The sequence below is a fragment of the Oratosquilla oratoria genome, chromosome 9 (assembly GCF_046742065.1).
Source record: "Oratosquilla oratoria isolate Oo_2021 chromosome 9, ASM4674206v1, whole genome shotgun sequence".
NCBI lineage: Eukaryota > Metazoa > Arthropoda > Malacostraca > Stomatopoda > Squillidae > Oratosquilla > Oratosquilla oratoria.
The window spans coordinates 29,907,714-29,922,713 of record NC_134785.1 but is presented as its reverse complement, the minus strand read 5'-3'; the positions used below and the strand labels follow the sequence as shown (position 1 = coordinate 29,922,713).

General features: G+C 44.0%; 2 protein-coding genes across 2 annotated transcripts in view; one reads left to right on the top strand and one right to left on the bottom strand.

The window, feature by feature from the left end:
• Positions 1-1,323, bottom strand: part of LOC143028296 (immunoglobulin domain-containing protein oig-4-like) — a 101,132-nt gene extending 99,809 nt beyond the window's left edge. Inside the window, exon 1 of the mRNA XM_076190171.1 lies at positions 684-1,323. The gene's annotated coding sequence lies outside the window, so the exon portion shown is untranslated. The remainder of the gene's footprint in view (positions 1-683) is intronic.
• The window catches only part of Plod (procollagen lysyl hydroxylase), a 550,148-nt gene that overhangs the window by 146,986 nt on the left and 388,162 nt on the right, over positions 1-15,000 (top strand). The window lies entirely within an intron of this gene.

Genomic DNA, 15,000 nt, shown 5'->3' with positions numbered 1-15,000 from the left:
AAATGAGAGAGGCACTGAAGTGGCCGGAGGTGGGGGAGGGTGAGTGTGGATTGGGGAGGAGGAGAAAGAGAAGGGGATGAGAAGGAAGAGGAAGAGGAGGGGGGGAGTAGAGGGCAGAGAATGCTGACCTTGTCCTCGTTTGAGGCTCTTCCGGAGACCTGGCCTCGTGTTAGGCCGTGGAGATACGCTGCCAGAGGTGTCAGTTACGTCAGCTGTGACCTCGGTGGAGAGAGGGGGTGTCAGCGCGTCACACGCGTTGGTGTTGTCTTCACGCTCGTGTTGTTACGAGGACAGTTTCGCAATAGGAGAATGTTGGACAAGACGCTCCTCAAACACCCTTTTTTTTCTAAGCAATCGGTATTCGGGAATATTGGTGAAGAGTCGCACAAGTTGGTGACATGCCACAGACTCTACGATAGAAACACAAACGCATGTTCAGACGGATGCATGCTGTCTCTCTCTGTCTCTCTCTTACACACACACACACACACACACACACACACACACACACACACACACACACACACACACACACACACACACACACACACACACACACACACACACACACACACACACACACACACACACACACACACACACACACACACACACACACACACACACACACACACACACACACACACACACAAACTCACGTACACACACACGGACCCACTCACCACTGAACAGTTTGCGAGTTGGTGAAGTCTCGATGTGAAGGTTGCGTGCGCCTCAGCTTCTGCTTCAGCTTCAGCTGCTTCTGCTGCTCCTGCTTCTGCTGTTCCTGCTGCTGCTGCTGCTGACGGGCATAATCGCGATGTAAACACAAGTCCTGGGATCCACCGCCTGTTCGGTCTGCGAGGGGCGTGGTGGCTGACGTGGGCGGTGTTTTTCGTCCTCCTCAGTAAGGGGCGTTGGCCCTGACGGAGGGACCCGTCAACTTCGTTGAGGTCTTCTTCTTCGTCACCAGGGCGACCCACGGGAGTCAGGGTTGGGTGTATGGGGGGGTGGTGATTGTGCCCCTAAGGAACGCGCGTGGTCTTCGCAGTAGGCTTTGTCTTGGGGTCCAGAGACTCTCGAGCTGGGATCTATGGTCGTTTTAGTGTCGGTGGACTTGCTGTCGGAGCAGCTCTGACGACGGAAACGGCGGCGGCGACGACGGCGACGGCTAGCGACGGAGGAGGAGCTTCAGGTAGCGAGAGACAGACCCGAATGATAGTTCACGGCCAACTACGGCCTTGCCTCTCTCTACCACCACCGCTACCACACCACCACATGCACCACTACAACCACCGCCACCTCCACCTAATGCTGCTGCTGCTGCTGCTGCTGCTGCTGCTGCTGTTGCGGTGCTTTTGGCTGCCTTTTATCCTGGCCCTTTTAAGCACACGGTTCCTGTCATCGACACTGTTTGGTGTCACGTGTATGTGTGCTCATGTGATATATGTATGCATTCATGTTTGTATGAATATATGTGTATTTGTATGTATTAGTCATTCTGAGTCCACTGCTGAACAAACGCTTCTTCGGCCACTTTCGTGAGTCGCACGACAGCGCCAACCTCTGCCATGTAACTCCTGCAAACTTCTCTGTCACGTCTCTCCACCTTCTGTTTGGTCACCCTCTTTGACGCTTCCCAGCTCGTGACATCCAGTCAGTAATATTTGCTCTATCTCTCATCATCCCAGCTGGCAAAATTCCCTGCGCAATTCCACTTCCTCTCTTTGACCGCCTCCACAACATCTTTCACTTCAGTTCTCTCACCCGACTTGCCCTCCTTCTGTCTTTCAGCGTTATTCCCAACATTGATCTCCACACCTCTTTGTGCACTCCTTAGTTCCGCCTCCATCATCTTCGTCCGTTTCCAAGTTTCACTTTCATTGTTTTGTTAACATTAGTGACGGGGATTCCGTTGTTTCAGGCGCCGGTGATTTAGACTTAACTTATCGTTGTTCTTTCTCTGGGGGAAGGGGAGGAGGAGGAAAGGGACCGTCGAGGGACCACTTCTCTGGTAGTCCCTGCACACTCCTGGCCCGATCCCTCAGGGACTTTTTTTTTTTTTTTTTTTTTTGACGTTGAGGACAACGGGGTAGTTGAAAAAGATGTCCGAGTGGTTTGACTAAAACGTTTCTGTTGAAGTTTGATTAGTGTTGCCTAGGACGAGAGGCAGGCTCAGATTATAGTAGATGGCTCTACCCAAAGACCGTCTTGAGTTAACCTTATGTTTACAATGACGCAAATTGCCTCATTATATTTAGTTGCTTTTATTTATGTATTTATTGTTTGTTTATTTCTCTATTACGTTTTTGCCGTTCTTTGAAGTATGTAAATAATAAGATTGTATTTACATGTATATATATATATATATATATATATATATATAATATATATGTATATATATATATGTATATATGTATATATATATATATATATATATATATATATATATATATATATATATAAACATTATGTAGGCCACGCGGTAACCCGGTGGATACACTCTTGAATTCATGAGTAGGGGCTCGTGAGTTCGAGTCCCGAGACCCATTGCGGGCTTGCTGCGCTGGTTTCTGGCCAGGTGGAGAGGCGACCCAATGTCTACCTAAAATCCCATCTGCTTGTCCCGACTGACAACGTTTTGCCCAACAATGGGTTCCTTACTTTTCACTTCGTGAGAATGGGATGATGAACTTGTTAATCGCAGCGATAGTCGATGGGATGGCGGTTCGAATCCTGCCACCGGTGAAGTTGAACCAAGGGCATGGTTCATTAAATTCCACGCTACAAAGTCCTCTGTGAGGGGCACCGTCCTAGCCTTCCGATAGGGGAGAGTTGTGACGTAAAACCATATCATCATATCATGTATTCATTTACTTACTGCATATTTACCATTCCTTGGAAAATATTGAAATAGAAATGAAGAAATCTTGGCGATGTTTTTAAACATCAGGGCTTTCTTTGGGAGCTGGACCAGGTATCTTTACAAGAATCTTCTTTCAGTGAATCTTATCAAACGCTTCCTTCGTAAACCGTGAGCCCCTTCTGTCATATATTACTGCTAACGTCATTTGGGTATAAATTACCAGTTCCCCATATCGTGGGAAAAACCCATTCATCATCTTGTTTAGCGAGTAACTAACACGCATAGGTGCACACAAACGCGCGCGCGTACGTACGCATGGACACACACACACACACACACACACACACACACACACACACACACACACACACACACACACACACACACACACACACACACACACACACACACACACACACACACATTGTTCTCATGGCGCTGTGGTTAGAGCTCTGGCCTGCCACTACGGAGGTCCGGGTTCGACCCTCGCCCGGGGCTGAAATAATATCAGTATCGCAGCGCTGAGGGGTGTTACTCAAACTCTCGTGGGCGGGGAGTTGGGGGTGTGTGTGTGTGCAAGGTCATAGCATTACCCATAGATCGGACCTACGAGCTCTGAGCTCTCTTCCAGGAGGGAAATAGCTGTCGATCACGAGTTCAACACGTGATCCAAAGACCAAGTGAATACACACACACACACACACACACACACACAGATAGGTGTGATAATCTGGAGAGTAAAATTAGGTTAGATTTGGTTGGGTATTCACAGGTATTGGTAGATGGTTTGGGCTAGATTAGCTTTGGTATTGCCAGGAATTGGCTGAGGTGTTTGATTAGATTAAGTTAGATTAGGTTAGGTATTGCCAGGCATTGGCTTTGGGCTTTGGTAAAATTGAATTAGGTTAGGTATTGATTGTATTGGCTTATGTCTTTGGTTATGCTGGATTAATTCGGGTTGAATTGGGACAGGTGCTGCCAGATTTCGGCTGGGATTTTCAAAATCTATCTATTTCGGCGGCGATACTGATCGAAAATGGCGGACTGATTGCGTTGGAGTCGGTGACATAATCATCGTCGTCTTAAGGGCCATTTACACGGTCAAACTGTTTGACAAACCCGGTTTGTCAGACAAGTGTTTGAAGTGATGTTTGACCGTGTGAATGGGGTATTTGGTCGTCAAACACGTTTGTCGAACGTGTTTGACAACCAAATACCCTATTCACACGGTCAAACATCACTTCAAACACTTGTTTGACAAACCGGGTTTGTCAAATCGTTTGACCGTCTAAATACCCCTTTAGGCAGTGGTTCTCAGCCTGGGGTCCATGGGGATCACCAAGGAAAACATGATAAGAATTCAAGAGCTATGGACTGCTGTTAAAAATTATACATTTCTATATAATGTGAGGAGTCTGAATAGCTATAAAAAATCTATAGAATGTAAGATAATTGTGATTGTTAACTTCGTAATAAAGCCGTGTTTCTCTCCATCAACATTTTATTTACTTGTTTTTTATTATTATTATTACTTATATATTTTTTTCACCTTTTTTGACAGGGTGGGGTTTGGGAAAAAATGAAAGGAAGCCACACGAATGTTAAGAATTCATGAAGGAGGAATGGAGTGAACAATGTTGAGAACTACTGTTTGCTCAATACCCACGTCTACCTTGACCATACGTTTAAGAATCGAACTGGAAAAAAGACAGAATTGATTTACTATCATCTGTGATATTTAACGATTTCACTGCTCGAAGCCTAAAATCAGATAGAATACGGCAACTCACCCCCAATACCCACCTGGTTGAAGGTCCCTCATGTGGGCAGTATTTGTTAACAGTGATGACATTGTCATAGCTTTCCAAGTGACAAATTATAGCCTCTACTGTCTTTCGGTATCTACCTGCCCACCTGTCTACCTATAAGTCTATCTACCTGTCTATTTGTATAACAAAAGGCTTCTTCAAAGAGGGTGGTATGCGAACCCTGGGTGAGGTTACTCATAAGCGTGTGGTCAACAGCACGGATAGCGATCTGGATGAAATGTACAATAATCTAACTGCCTCGATTTTGAATGCTCACAATAATTTTTTCTCCCTCAAAACAAATGGACGACGAATCGGCTGAAAAACGAAAGCAGAATAAAAAGAGGGCTTTACGCCAGAATAAAAAAACGGGGAAACACATCTTATTTTTAAGTATAAAAATATGGCTAGACTGGTTAAAAAGAACACGCGCACAGCGAAACGGAACTAAGAAATTAAAGTTGTCGGACAAGCGAGATCCAACCCAAAGGGCTTCTTTCATCTCCACAGAACAAAAAATAAGCAAGGGATAGGTCCAATAAAAATAGCATAGGAGGAAAAGTGTTTAAATGGATTAGAGCATGGACCACTGATAAAAAACAGCGGGTCACTATAAAAAATGTAAAATCCGAATGGGGGAGTGTTTCTAGTGGAGTTCCCCAGGGCTCGGGTTTTGGGAGAAGACGCCGAGATTCTGCAGGAGGATCTTAAAAGTTGTTCACATGGTCAGTGAAATGACAAATGGACTTCAATATATCAAAATGCAGTGTGTTAAACGTTGGTTTACACAACCCAGAAAACAGGTATAGTTTATATAATTTTATTTAGAGAAAACCGAGTGCAAGAGATACTTGGGAGTTCTAGTAAGTCCTGACCTTAAATCCAGGAAATAGTGCATGAGCACCAGGAATAGAACTAAGGAGAGGAATAGGTTTCATTGCTAGGACGGTTACGAATAAAGGTGCAGAGGTAATTATTAAACTCTGGTGTTAGTTAGACCCATCCTTTACTATGCAGTACAATTTTAGTCTCTCTCCTATAGAATGGATATAAATTCACTAGAATCAGTACAGAGGAGAATGACCAAAATGATACATGGGCTCAGAAATTTACCTTACGAGGACAGGCTTAGACACCTTAATTTACACTCTCTGGAAAGACGCAGAGTGCGGGGTGATCTAATAGAGGTCTCAGGTGGATCAAAGGCTTCAACAAGGGTGACGCAAACAAAATCATCATATCAAGACAACAGGGCAGGACTCGCAGTAATGGATATAAATTGGAAAAATTTAGATTTAAGAAGGAAATAGTCAAGAACTGGTTTACCAATAGATTGATCAACAAATAAAATAGACTTAGTAACCATGTAGTGAGCGCTGAAACTATCGGTTGTCCTAAGAAAAGGTTAGACAACTTTATGGATGTGGATGACAGGTAGTAATGGATATGGAACTGCATAGTGTAGGCCTTATGATCTCTTGCACTCCCCTTCATTCTTATTTTCTTGTTTCCTTTTGTCCTTTCCTTCACAAGGGAGGTAGCCAACCACCTTCCACTTATTCCAAACCCATGAAATACCTATTTGTCCTGTCCATTACTATCGAAGATTTGACATGATATGTTTACAGGGTATTTGGTATCATCCTGACGCAATCAGTGCCTGATAAACGCCACCCCCCCAAAAAAAAAAAAAAAAAGGAGGTGCCGATAGGATTTCTCCCCGACCAGGAAAACTAAACGTTGCCTAATGTGTGCTGGTAATTGTTCTCTCATTTTTTTTCTCTTTCTTTCTGTTTCTCTCTCTCTCTTTTTTTTTTTAGGAGAGGAAATGGAATACGCTCTCTGTCCAAATTTGAACAGATTTCGCTGGTTTTATGTTCAGAATTGGATTAAATTCCTCAACTACTTTCCGTCGATAATTTCAACGGCCGTAACACTAACCGTTGGCTCCATGGTCTCCGGTCACCTCGCCGCTCCGAGGAAACGAGACATGACATTTTTGTCCCCGTCGAGGATTCCCCTCGACATCCTCACCTCCATCTGGTGTTGCAACCCCGAGAGTCTGGCACTTAGTCCCCAAGCCGTTTATCTTTGAATGAGAGTGAACAAGTGGCGATTGTTCACCTCCATTTCCTTTTATCAGCCGGTGACATGCTATAAACGTCCGCATTAGCGCTGTGCAGACAAAAGACCAACTTTTTGTCCTAGAGTGGTCGTTAGAGTCTTTGAGGACCGTTGGTGGCTACAGTGGGGTTTTGGTTTCTTTTAAGTGAAACTCATGACACCAGTTATTTTGATCACTACCTTCTCTTTCTCTCTCTCTCTCTCTCTCTCTCTCTCTCTCTCTCTCTCTCTCTCTCTCTCTCTCTCTCTCTCACACACACACACACTCTTTCTCTCTCTCTGTCACTCTGTACCTCTTTCTCTCCCTCTTTCTTTATCTCCTTTATTCTCTCTCTCCCTCTTTCTTTATCCCCCTTATTCTCTCTCTTCTTCTTTATTCCCTCATTCTCTCTCCCTCTTTCTCTCCTCCTCCGTCCTCGTCTCTCTCTCTCCTTCCCTCTCTCTCTCTCTCTCTCTCTCTCTCTCTCTCTCTCTCTCTCTCTCTCTCTCTCTCTCTCTCTCTCTCTCTCTCTCTCTCTCTCTCTCTCTCTCTACCCCCCTCTCTCTCTCTCTACCCCCCTCTCTCTCTCTCTCCCTCCCTCTCTCTCTCTCTCTACCCCTCTCTCTCCCTCTCTCTCTCTCTCTCTCTCTCTCTCTCTCTCTCTCTCTCTCTCTCTCTCTCTCTCTCTCTCTCTCTCTCTCTCTCTCTCTCTCTCTCTCTCTCTCTCTCTCTCTCTCTCTCTCTCTCTCTCTCTTTCTGTACGTGTGTCTCTCTCATGGGTCGGATGGGAAATCCCCCAATTTTCTTCGCGTCTTTTAATCGTGCGCGCGTTCGCAATGGCCAGAGTTTGTTTACGGTCATTTGTAAGCAGAGGAGGAAGCGAGCGAGCTCTGATGTGCAAATGAGGATCAGGCGGAGGGAGGGACGAGGGAACGGGAAGGGAGGAAGAGATGCTGAGGCTTTCTCGCTTTTTTTTATTCTCTCTATCTTCCCCCCCCACTCTCTCCCTCTCATTCTCTCCCTCTCTCTCTCCCTCTCTCCCCCCCTCTCTCTCTCTCTCTTCCCCTCTCTCTCTCCCTCTCTCTTCCCCTCTCTCTCTCCCTCTCTCTCTCTTCCCCTCTCTCTCTCCCTCTCTCTCTCTTCCCCTCTCTCTCTCTTCCCCCCTCTCTCTCCCTCTCTCCCCCTCTCTCTCTCCCTCTCTCCCCCTCTCTCTCCCTCTCTCTCCCTCTCTCTCTCTTCCCCTCTCTCTCTCTTCCCCCTCTCTCTCTCCCTCTCTCTCTCTTCCCCCTCTCTTCCCCCCTCTCTCCCCCCTCTCTTCCCCCCTCTCTCTACCCCTCTCTCTTCCCCCTCTCTCTCTCTCTCTCTCTCTCTCTCTCTCTCTCTCTCTCTCCCTCTCTCTCCCTCTCTCTCTCTCTCCAAATATGTCACTTTTCTTCCTCCTCTTCTTCATGTTACTTGCACTCCTTCTACTTTTGCCCTCTTGGTCTTCCTTCTCCCCCTTCTCTTCCTCTACCTCTTTCTTCTCTTCCTCCACTTCCCTCTTCTCCTCTTTCAACTTTCCTTCTTTCTCCTTATTCTCATCTTGCTCTATCCACCTCCTCTTCTTCCTTCTCTCCTCCGTTCCACCAGCCTTCTCCTTCACCTCCTCCTCCTTTTCCTCTTCCACCTCCTCTTCTTCCTCCTCTCCTCCGTTCCACCAGCCTTCTCTTCCACCTCCTCCTCCTTTTCCTCTTCCACCTCCTCTTCTTCCTCCTCTCCTCCGTTCCACCAGCCTTCTCTTCCACTCCTCCTCCTTTTCCTCTTCCCTCTCCTCCTATTCTACCATCTCCTGTTCCTCCTTCCCAGTATTCCATGAGCCTTCTCTTCCTCCTCCTCCTCCTCCTCTTCTTCACTCTTCACCACGCCCTTCACATGCACTGCCACTCCTTTCTCATCCTCCTCTTTATTCTCTTACTCCTTCTTATTTCCCTACTCTCTCTCCTCATTTTCCTACTCTTTATCCTCTTCCTCAATCGTTTCCATTTCGTCCTCCTCTTCCATTTCCTCCTCCTTCTCCATCTCCTGCTTTTTCTTTTGTTCTTCCTTGTTCTTTACACCTTTCTCTCTCCCACTACCCCTGCCACCACCACCTCCTCCTCTTCCTCCTCCTCCTCCTCCTCCTCCTCCTCCTCCCTTATTGTACCGCTTCTTCACCTTTTAATGCTCCTCTTCTACCACTTCCTTCTGCCCCTCCTCTTCCTCCCCCGCTTTCTGTCCTTCCTCCTCTTCCTCTCCCGCTTTCTGTCCTTCCTCGTCTTCCTCCCCCCTTTTTTTTTCTTCCTCCTCGTACTCCGCTACCTTTTTTTTCATCCTTTTCCTTCCCCATATTACCCACTTTTCTATTCCAGAACCTCCTCCTCCTCCTCCACCTCCTCCTCCTCCTCTTCTTCCTCCTCCTCGTCCTCCTCCTCCTCGTCCTCCTCCTCCTCGTCCTCCTCCTCCTCGTCCTCCTCCTCGTCCTCCTCCTCGTCCTTCTCCTCCTCCTCCTACTACTACTTCTTCTACTACTACTACTACTAGTAGTAGTGGTAGTAGTAGTAGTTCTTCTCCTTCTCCTCTTCCTTCTCCCCTTCCTATTGTTGCAGTTGCGCACCGGAAACGCTCGTCTTTGACGTCGCCATCGCTTCGGGTCGGGTGACTTTCGGATACGTCCGGTAACCGGGGTTGGGTGGGTAGGATGGGAGTTGAGGGGACAATTACCACATCTCCGGTACCATCCTGGAAGCGACGCTGGTGACAGGCTGTCCACGTAGAGGGTACGGGCTACGGGGAGGGGGTAGGGGCAGCGATAGGTTGGGTGAGGCTGCTAATGGACATGTAATGAGTGGGCAAAATACGTTATGTGATTTTTAACGGTTTTTAATGGGAATTGCTATCGCATGGCTGAAATTCATTGCTGTATTGCTGTTATTGTTATCATCATTATTATTATTATTATTAATATTATTATTATTATTATTATTATTATTATTATTATTATTATTATTATTATTACTACTACTACTACTATTATTATCACATATTATTGCTGTTATTATTTTATTACTATCGTCATCATCATCATCATCACCAATCATCATCATCAATCAATCATCACCAATCATCATCATCAATCAATCATCACCAATCATCATCATCAATCAATCATCACCAATCATCATCATCATCATCATCATCATCATTAATTTGTACCAGAATACATAAGTTTTTATAAAGAGTGGCGTTTTGTTATGAAACATTAAAAGTGAAAATCAAAATAGGATGTTTGTAAATTTCTTTGTCATTTGCTTTGTTCTTTTGGGAGCAAAGCTCTAACTACTACCCCCCCACCCTCCCTTCGCTTTGGTGTGACGCTCTCTCTCTCTCTCTCTCTCTCTCTCTCTCTCTCTCTCTCTCTCTCTCTCTCTCTCTCTCTCTCTCTCTCCTTCTCCTTCTCCTCTGTCTCCTTTTCTCTCCCTCTCTCCTCCTCTCTCTCTCTCTCTCTCTCTCTCTCTCTCTCTCTCTCTCTCTCTCTCTCTCTCTCTCTCTCTCTCTCTCTCTTTCCTTTCTCCTCTTTCTCTCTCTCTTTCCTTTCTCCTCTCTCTCTCTCTCTCTCTCTCTCTCTCTCTTCCCCTGTCCCTCCCTAATCTCTCTATCTATCTCTATATCACGTTTTAACGCGACTATGACCCTACCTCTCTGGTGCATTATTGTTGCCAAGGATAGAGGCCCTGGTGATTGGCGACAAATAATCCGCAAGACAAGAAAGAAAATCGCTGCCCGGCACAGAAAGGATTGATGTGGAGCTTTACACGTGAAGTTGTTTTGGTTCCGTGCTCCCGTTTTTCATCAACGTTTAAGTTTGAATAAACGTATTTGGATCATTTATAGCAAGAGAAAATTGGTATTTATTTTGTCTTGTTTACAAGCATGTGGTACGACCATTTTTCAACACCGAATGGAAGTGAGTTTGTTTTATGTGCAAAGTCAGCCTTTCATATCCTTTCCCAAAGATAAATTGAAATGCTTTAGAAATGAATATATAACATAGTAAATATTTTCATAATGATTAACGTAAACAACATTTCCGGTTAGAAATGAATGTAGAATTCCTGTAATATCTATCTATCAAAGTATCTATATACCAAAAGGCATCGTTCACATTTCTCATTCACAAGTAAAGTAGCCAGCTCAGACATATACCCACCATCCCACTCTGTTTCGTTTCCCTCTTATCATAACTCCTTTTGGATGAGGGACCATCTCTGATTTCTGCCTAGTTCCTGTGTCAGAGACAATGCAACAAGACACACCACCTCCCCAACATGGGCTCCCGACTGCCGAACAGATTTCCCCCACTACCTCACTTGAAGGTTGGTATATGCTCTCATAAAATGGCTCGAGCGTGAATAACTTTTTCGTTGATGTGAGATGCAAATCGTGGTGGGGATGGGTGGGGCGCATGGCTGGGAACTTGCCGAGAATGAGCCACAGAGATGGAGCAGAGGCGGGAGCGTTGTGGCTGTGTAGTGTTTGATTGTGAAATGCAAATTAACAGAAAGCCTAGTGAGGTAATGTTTCATCAGCTAAATCTACACTGGAAGTTTATTCAGCTTTGAGGCTTCACTGCAGGACCACCGGATTGTTCTCTAGAGTATGGTGCAGCCTCTGTACCTTATTACGATGGCTTAATTCGACCTGGAAAGGCTGTATGGATGAAGCGAAGTGCATGTGGAGTGTTGAACGGTTTGGAATGGCTTTGGATGTGAACGGAGCCTGGAATGAGTGCAATGACCTCGCCCACACTGAAGAAAGACCAACACCGATATTTAGAACAGGTACATGGCACCTCTGATGTCTGCAGTTGCAGAGAAGGGTTGGGAAGCCATGAAAGCGCGGCTTAAACAATTGCCTGAGACCATCCCCCAGGGATTGAACCAGGGTCTACCACTTTCGAGGCAAGAACGCCAACCACTAATCCACGCAGAATGTCAACAGGGACTTGATTTTTTTTTTTTTTTTTTTTGTGACATTAGGGTTTTTAAAACAAACAAAACAATACTTGAGTGTCGTGGATAGATTTTTTACTTCCTTGATTTTCATATTACGTTTACACTTTATTTTTTCATTCTCATTTTGGATATCGAATAAACATTTGGATGTCTAGAATGTGTTCACATGAAAGAGAATGCTCTTGAGTAGAGAGTTTTTTCCAACAATAACCAACGCTTCCGCCCTTTGTGACAATATCGCACCAAAGAATGCCGAGTGGCTCTGGTCCACTGGAGATAGAAAAGAGTTGTTTGTTAGACCGATTGAAAACATCCAAGCAGAGCCAAGTATCTTTGCAAATCCTGAACAGATAGGTCGACATGTTTCGGGTAGAGCTGACAGGGTTCTAGCATTTGAAAATCAATTATATACCCAGTAAGATTTGCCCTACTACTGGTTTCTCACAACATTGTTGGATAGAAGCCCAACTTCCAGCTGGGTATTTTAAGGATGATCACAAAGTTGGTATGACATCACTGCTGGGGTATAAATAGATTCCTGGAACAGAATTGGTTTGTTGGTGGGGAGTTGAGTGCCGGTGGTTATGTCCGCGGTCGTAACCAGGTTGTAATAAGGAGTTGAATGCTGGTGACAATATCCGCCGGTCGTAACTAAGTTATAACTAGGAGTGTGAAGAATGGGAAGACGGCGAGGAGATGGAGGAGGAAGAGGAGGTGAAGTTCTGTTAGGGTTAGTTTTTGCATTGTTTCTTGCAGGCTCTGGTCATTTGACGTCACAGAACGAAAGGTTGATGTCTCTGCTGCAGCTTCGGATTCTCCGGAAAGGGAGACGACTGACACCTGGGGGTTGGGGGTTGGAAGGGGACAGTCCGGGCAGGATTTTCAGTGCCCTTTGGCGTAAAAGGGGAGAGGAATCAGCTGGCCTTTTGCAAGGGACGACTCGGCAGATGCCGCAATGAAATGAATTGTTGATGTTGGGAGTGAGTGTCTAGGTAGCAAGGCCCGCAGTATCAGGTGCCTCACGCAGTTCGAACTTTGCTGGTCAGATATTGAAATGTTTTCATGAATAAGAAAGCAGTGTGATAGTGTTTGTGTTCTTGGGTAGAGTGTGCAGTTTGTCTTAGGTGAAAGGTGCCACGGGGTTAAGGGGCTCATTGTGCGTAATGATAGTTGGAGTTAGAAGTAGTGAACAAAGGTAACGATGCTTGAGTGCCACTCCATAAACCAGTTGAAATTGGAGGTCATGCGTGTGACTTCATGAAAGAAAAATTCACGATATATTCAGATATATATGCATGTACAAGTATATATATATATATATATATATATATATATATATATATATATATATATATATATATATATACATAGGTGGTATTTACTCTTATGCATACCTCATTGAAAGTCATGGCTAGTTATGCGTTAATTATTTTCTTAAGAGTATTTTCGATATACCTTACTATAGGCTTTCAAAGTCCATAGTAAGTCATATGGAAAATACTCTTAAGAAAATAATAAGCACACAACTAGCCATATATATATGTGTATATATATATATATATATATATATATATATATATATATATATATATATATATATATGTGTGTACTCGTATATAAGAATGTGTATATACATCAATTTTTTCTCTCATTTGCTTTATAACATGCGCGTAAGAAGAGGATTTGGCGTGAGTTCGATTCATGTGGTATTTGTAACTGCACGTTGGGCGTGTCCTGTTTCTGGCTCCTGATGTTTGCTCTGCGTATCAGCTCTATGTAGTGTCTGGAGGAAGGTTTTATTACGCACACACGTACACACACACACACACACACACACACACACACACACACACACACACACACACACACACACACACACACACACACACACACACACACACACACACACACACTGACCAGCACAATAGTGAAATTATGTGAAAGGAATATGAAAGATCGATGGACCAAATATCTTGAAGAGACGAACATTCTGATAAATAGTCAATTTAGCTTCAGATCTGGAAGGTCAATTGTGTCGAACCTTTTAAGCTTTTACTCGAGAGTAATTAATGCGCTTTAAGAGAGAGAGGTGTGGATGGGCTGTGTATCTGGGCCTAGAGAAGGCATTTGATAAAGTACCTCACTGTCGACTTATGTGGAAATTGGAGCACGTTGGATGACTGATTGATAAACTATTAGAATGGATGAAATATTTTTTGAAGGAAAGATACATGAGGACGGTAGTAAGGATAAGATTTCAAGATGGAGAGCAGTGACGAGCGGAGTACCACAAGGTTCAGTAATTGCACCCATAATGTTTCCTGTATATGTCAAGGATATTATGGAAGGTACAACAAGGTATGCCAACATTACAGAGGATTACAAAGGATTACAAAGGCGGAGCATGCCGACAGGAGACCTTTTGGTCCATATCTAGGTCGGATGCGAAAAAATCATAATAATAATAAATGAATAAATAAAAACTATAATAATATAAATAACAAATAAAATTCATAAATAAATGCATAGGTATAGTTAGATAATAAATAAACAGGTAAATAGAAAATAATAATAAATTGACATATAACTAATAATAAATGAGAATCAAACAGACAAATAATAAAAAAAAATATATATATTATAGAATAAATGATAATCATTACAGCATCTTGCTTAGGTGTTTACAGATGACGCAAAAATCACGAGAAAAGTAAAAAAAATGAAAAGAACAATAGATGATGATATGGTTTAACGTCACAAACTCCCCCCTATCGAAAGACTAGGACGGTGCCCCTCACAGAGGGCTTTGTAGCGTGAAATTTAATGAACCATGCCCTTGGTTCAACTTCGCTGGTGGCAGGATTCGAACCGTCATCCCCTCGACCTCCGCCGCAAGTAACGACGCCCTAACCCGCTCAGCCCTAACCCCGCATGGAACCAAGAATGGGAAATGAAGTTCATTACAAAAAAAAAAAATAATAATAATAATAATAATAAAAAATAAATAAATAAATAAATAAATAAATACAAAGAACTGGAAATGGGCAGTAGTGGCAAAAGACCACCCTTAATCTTTTCCTTGGAAAGTGAACCCATTACAAAAGCAAAATATGAGAAAGGTTCTGGAGTGTTGACGGACGCATCAGCAGAATTGTGGGGGAGACATACGGACTACTGTAGAAGATCAAAGGA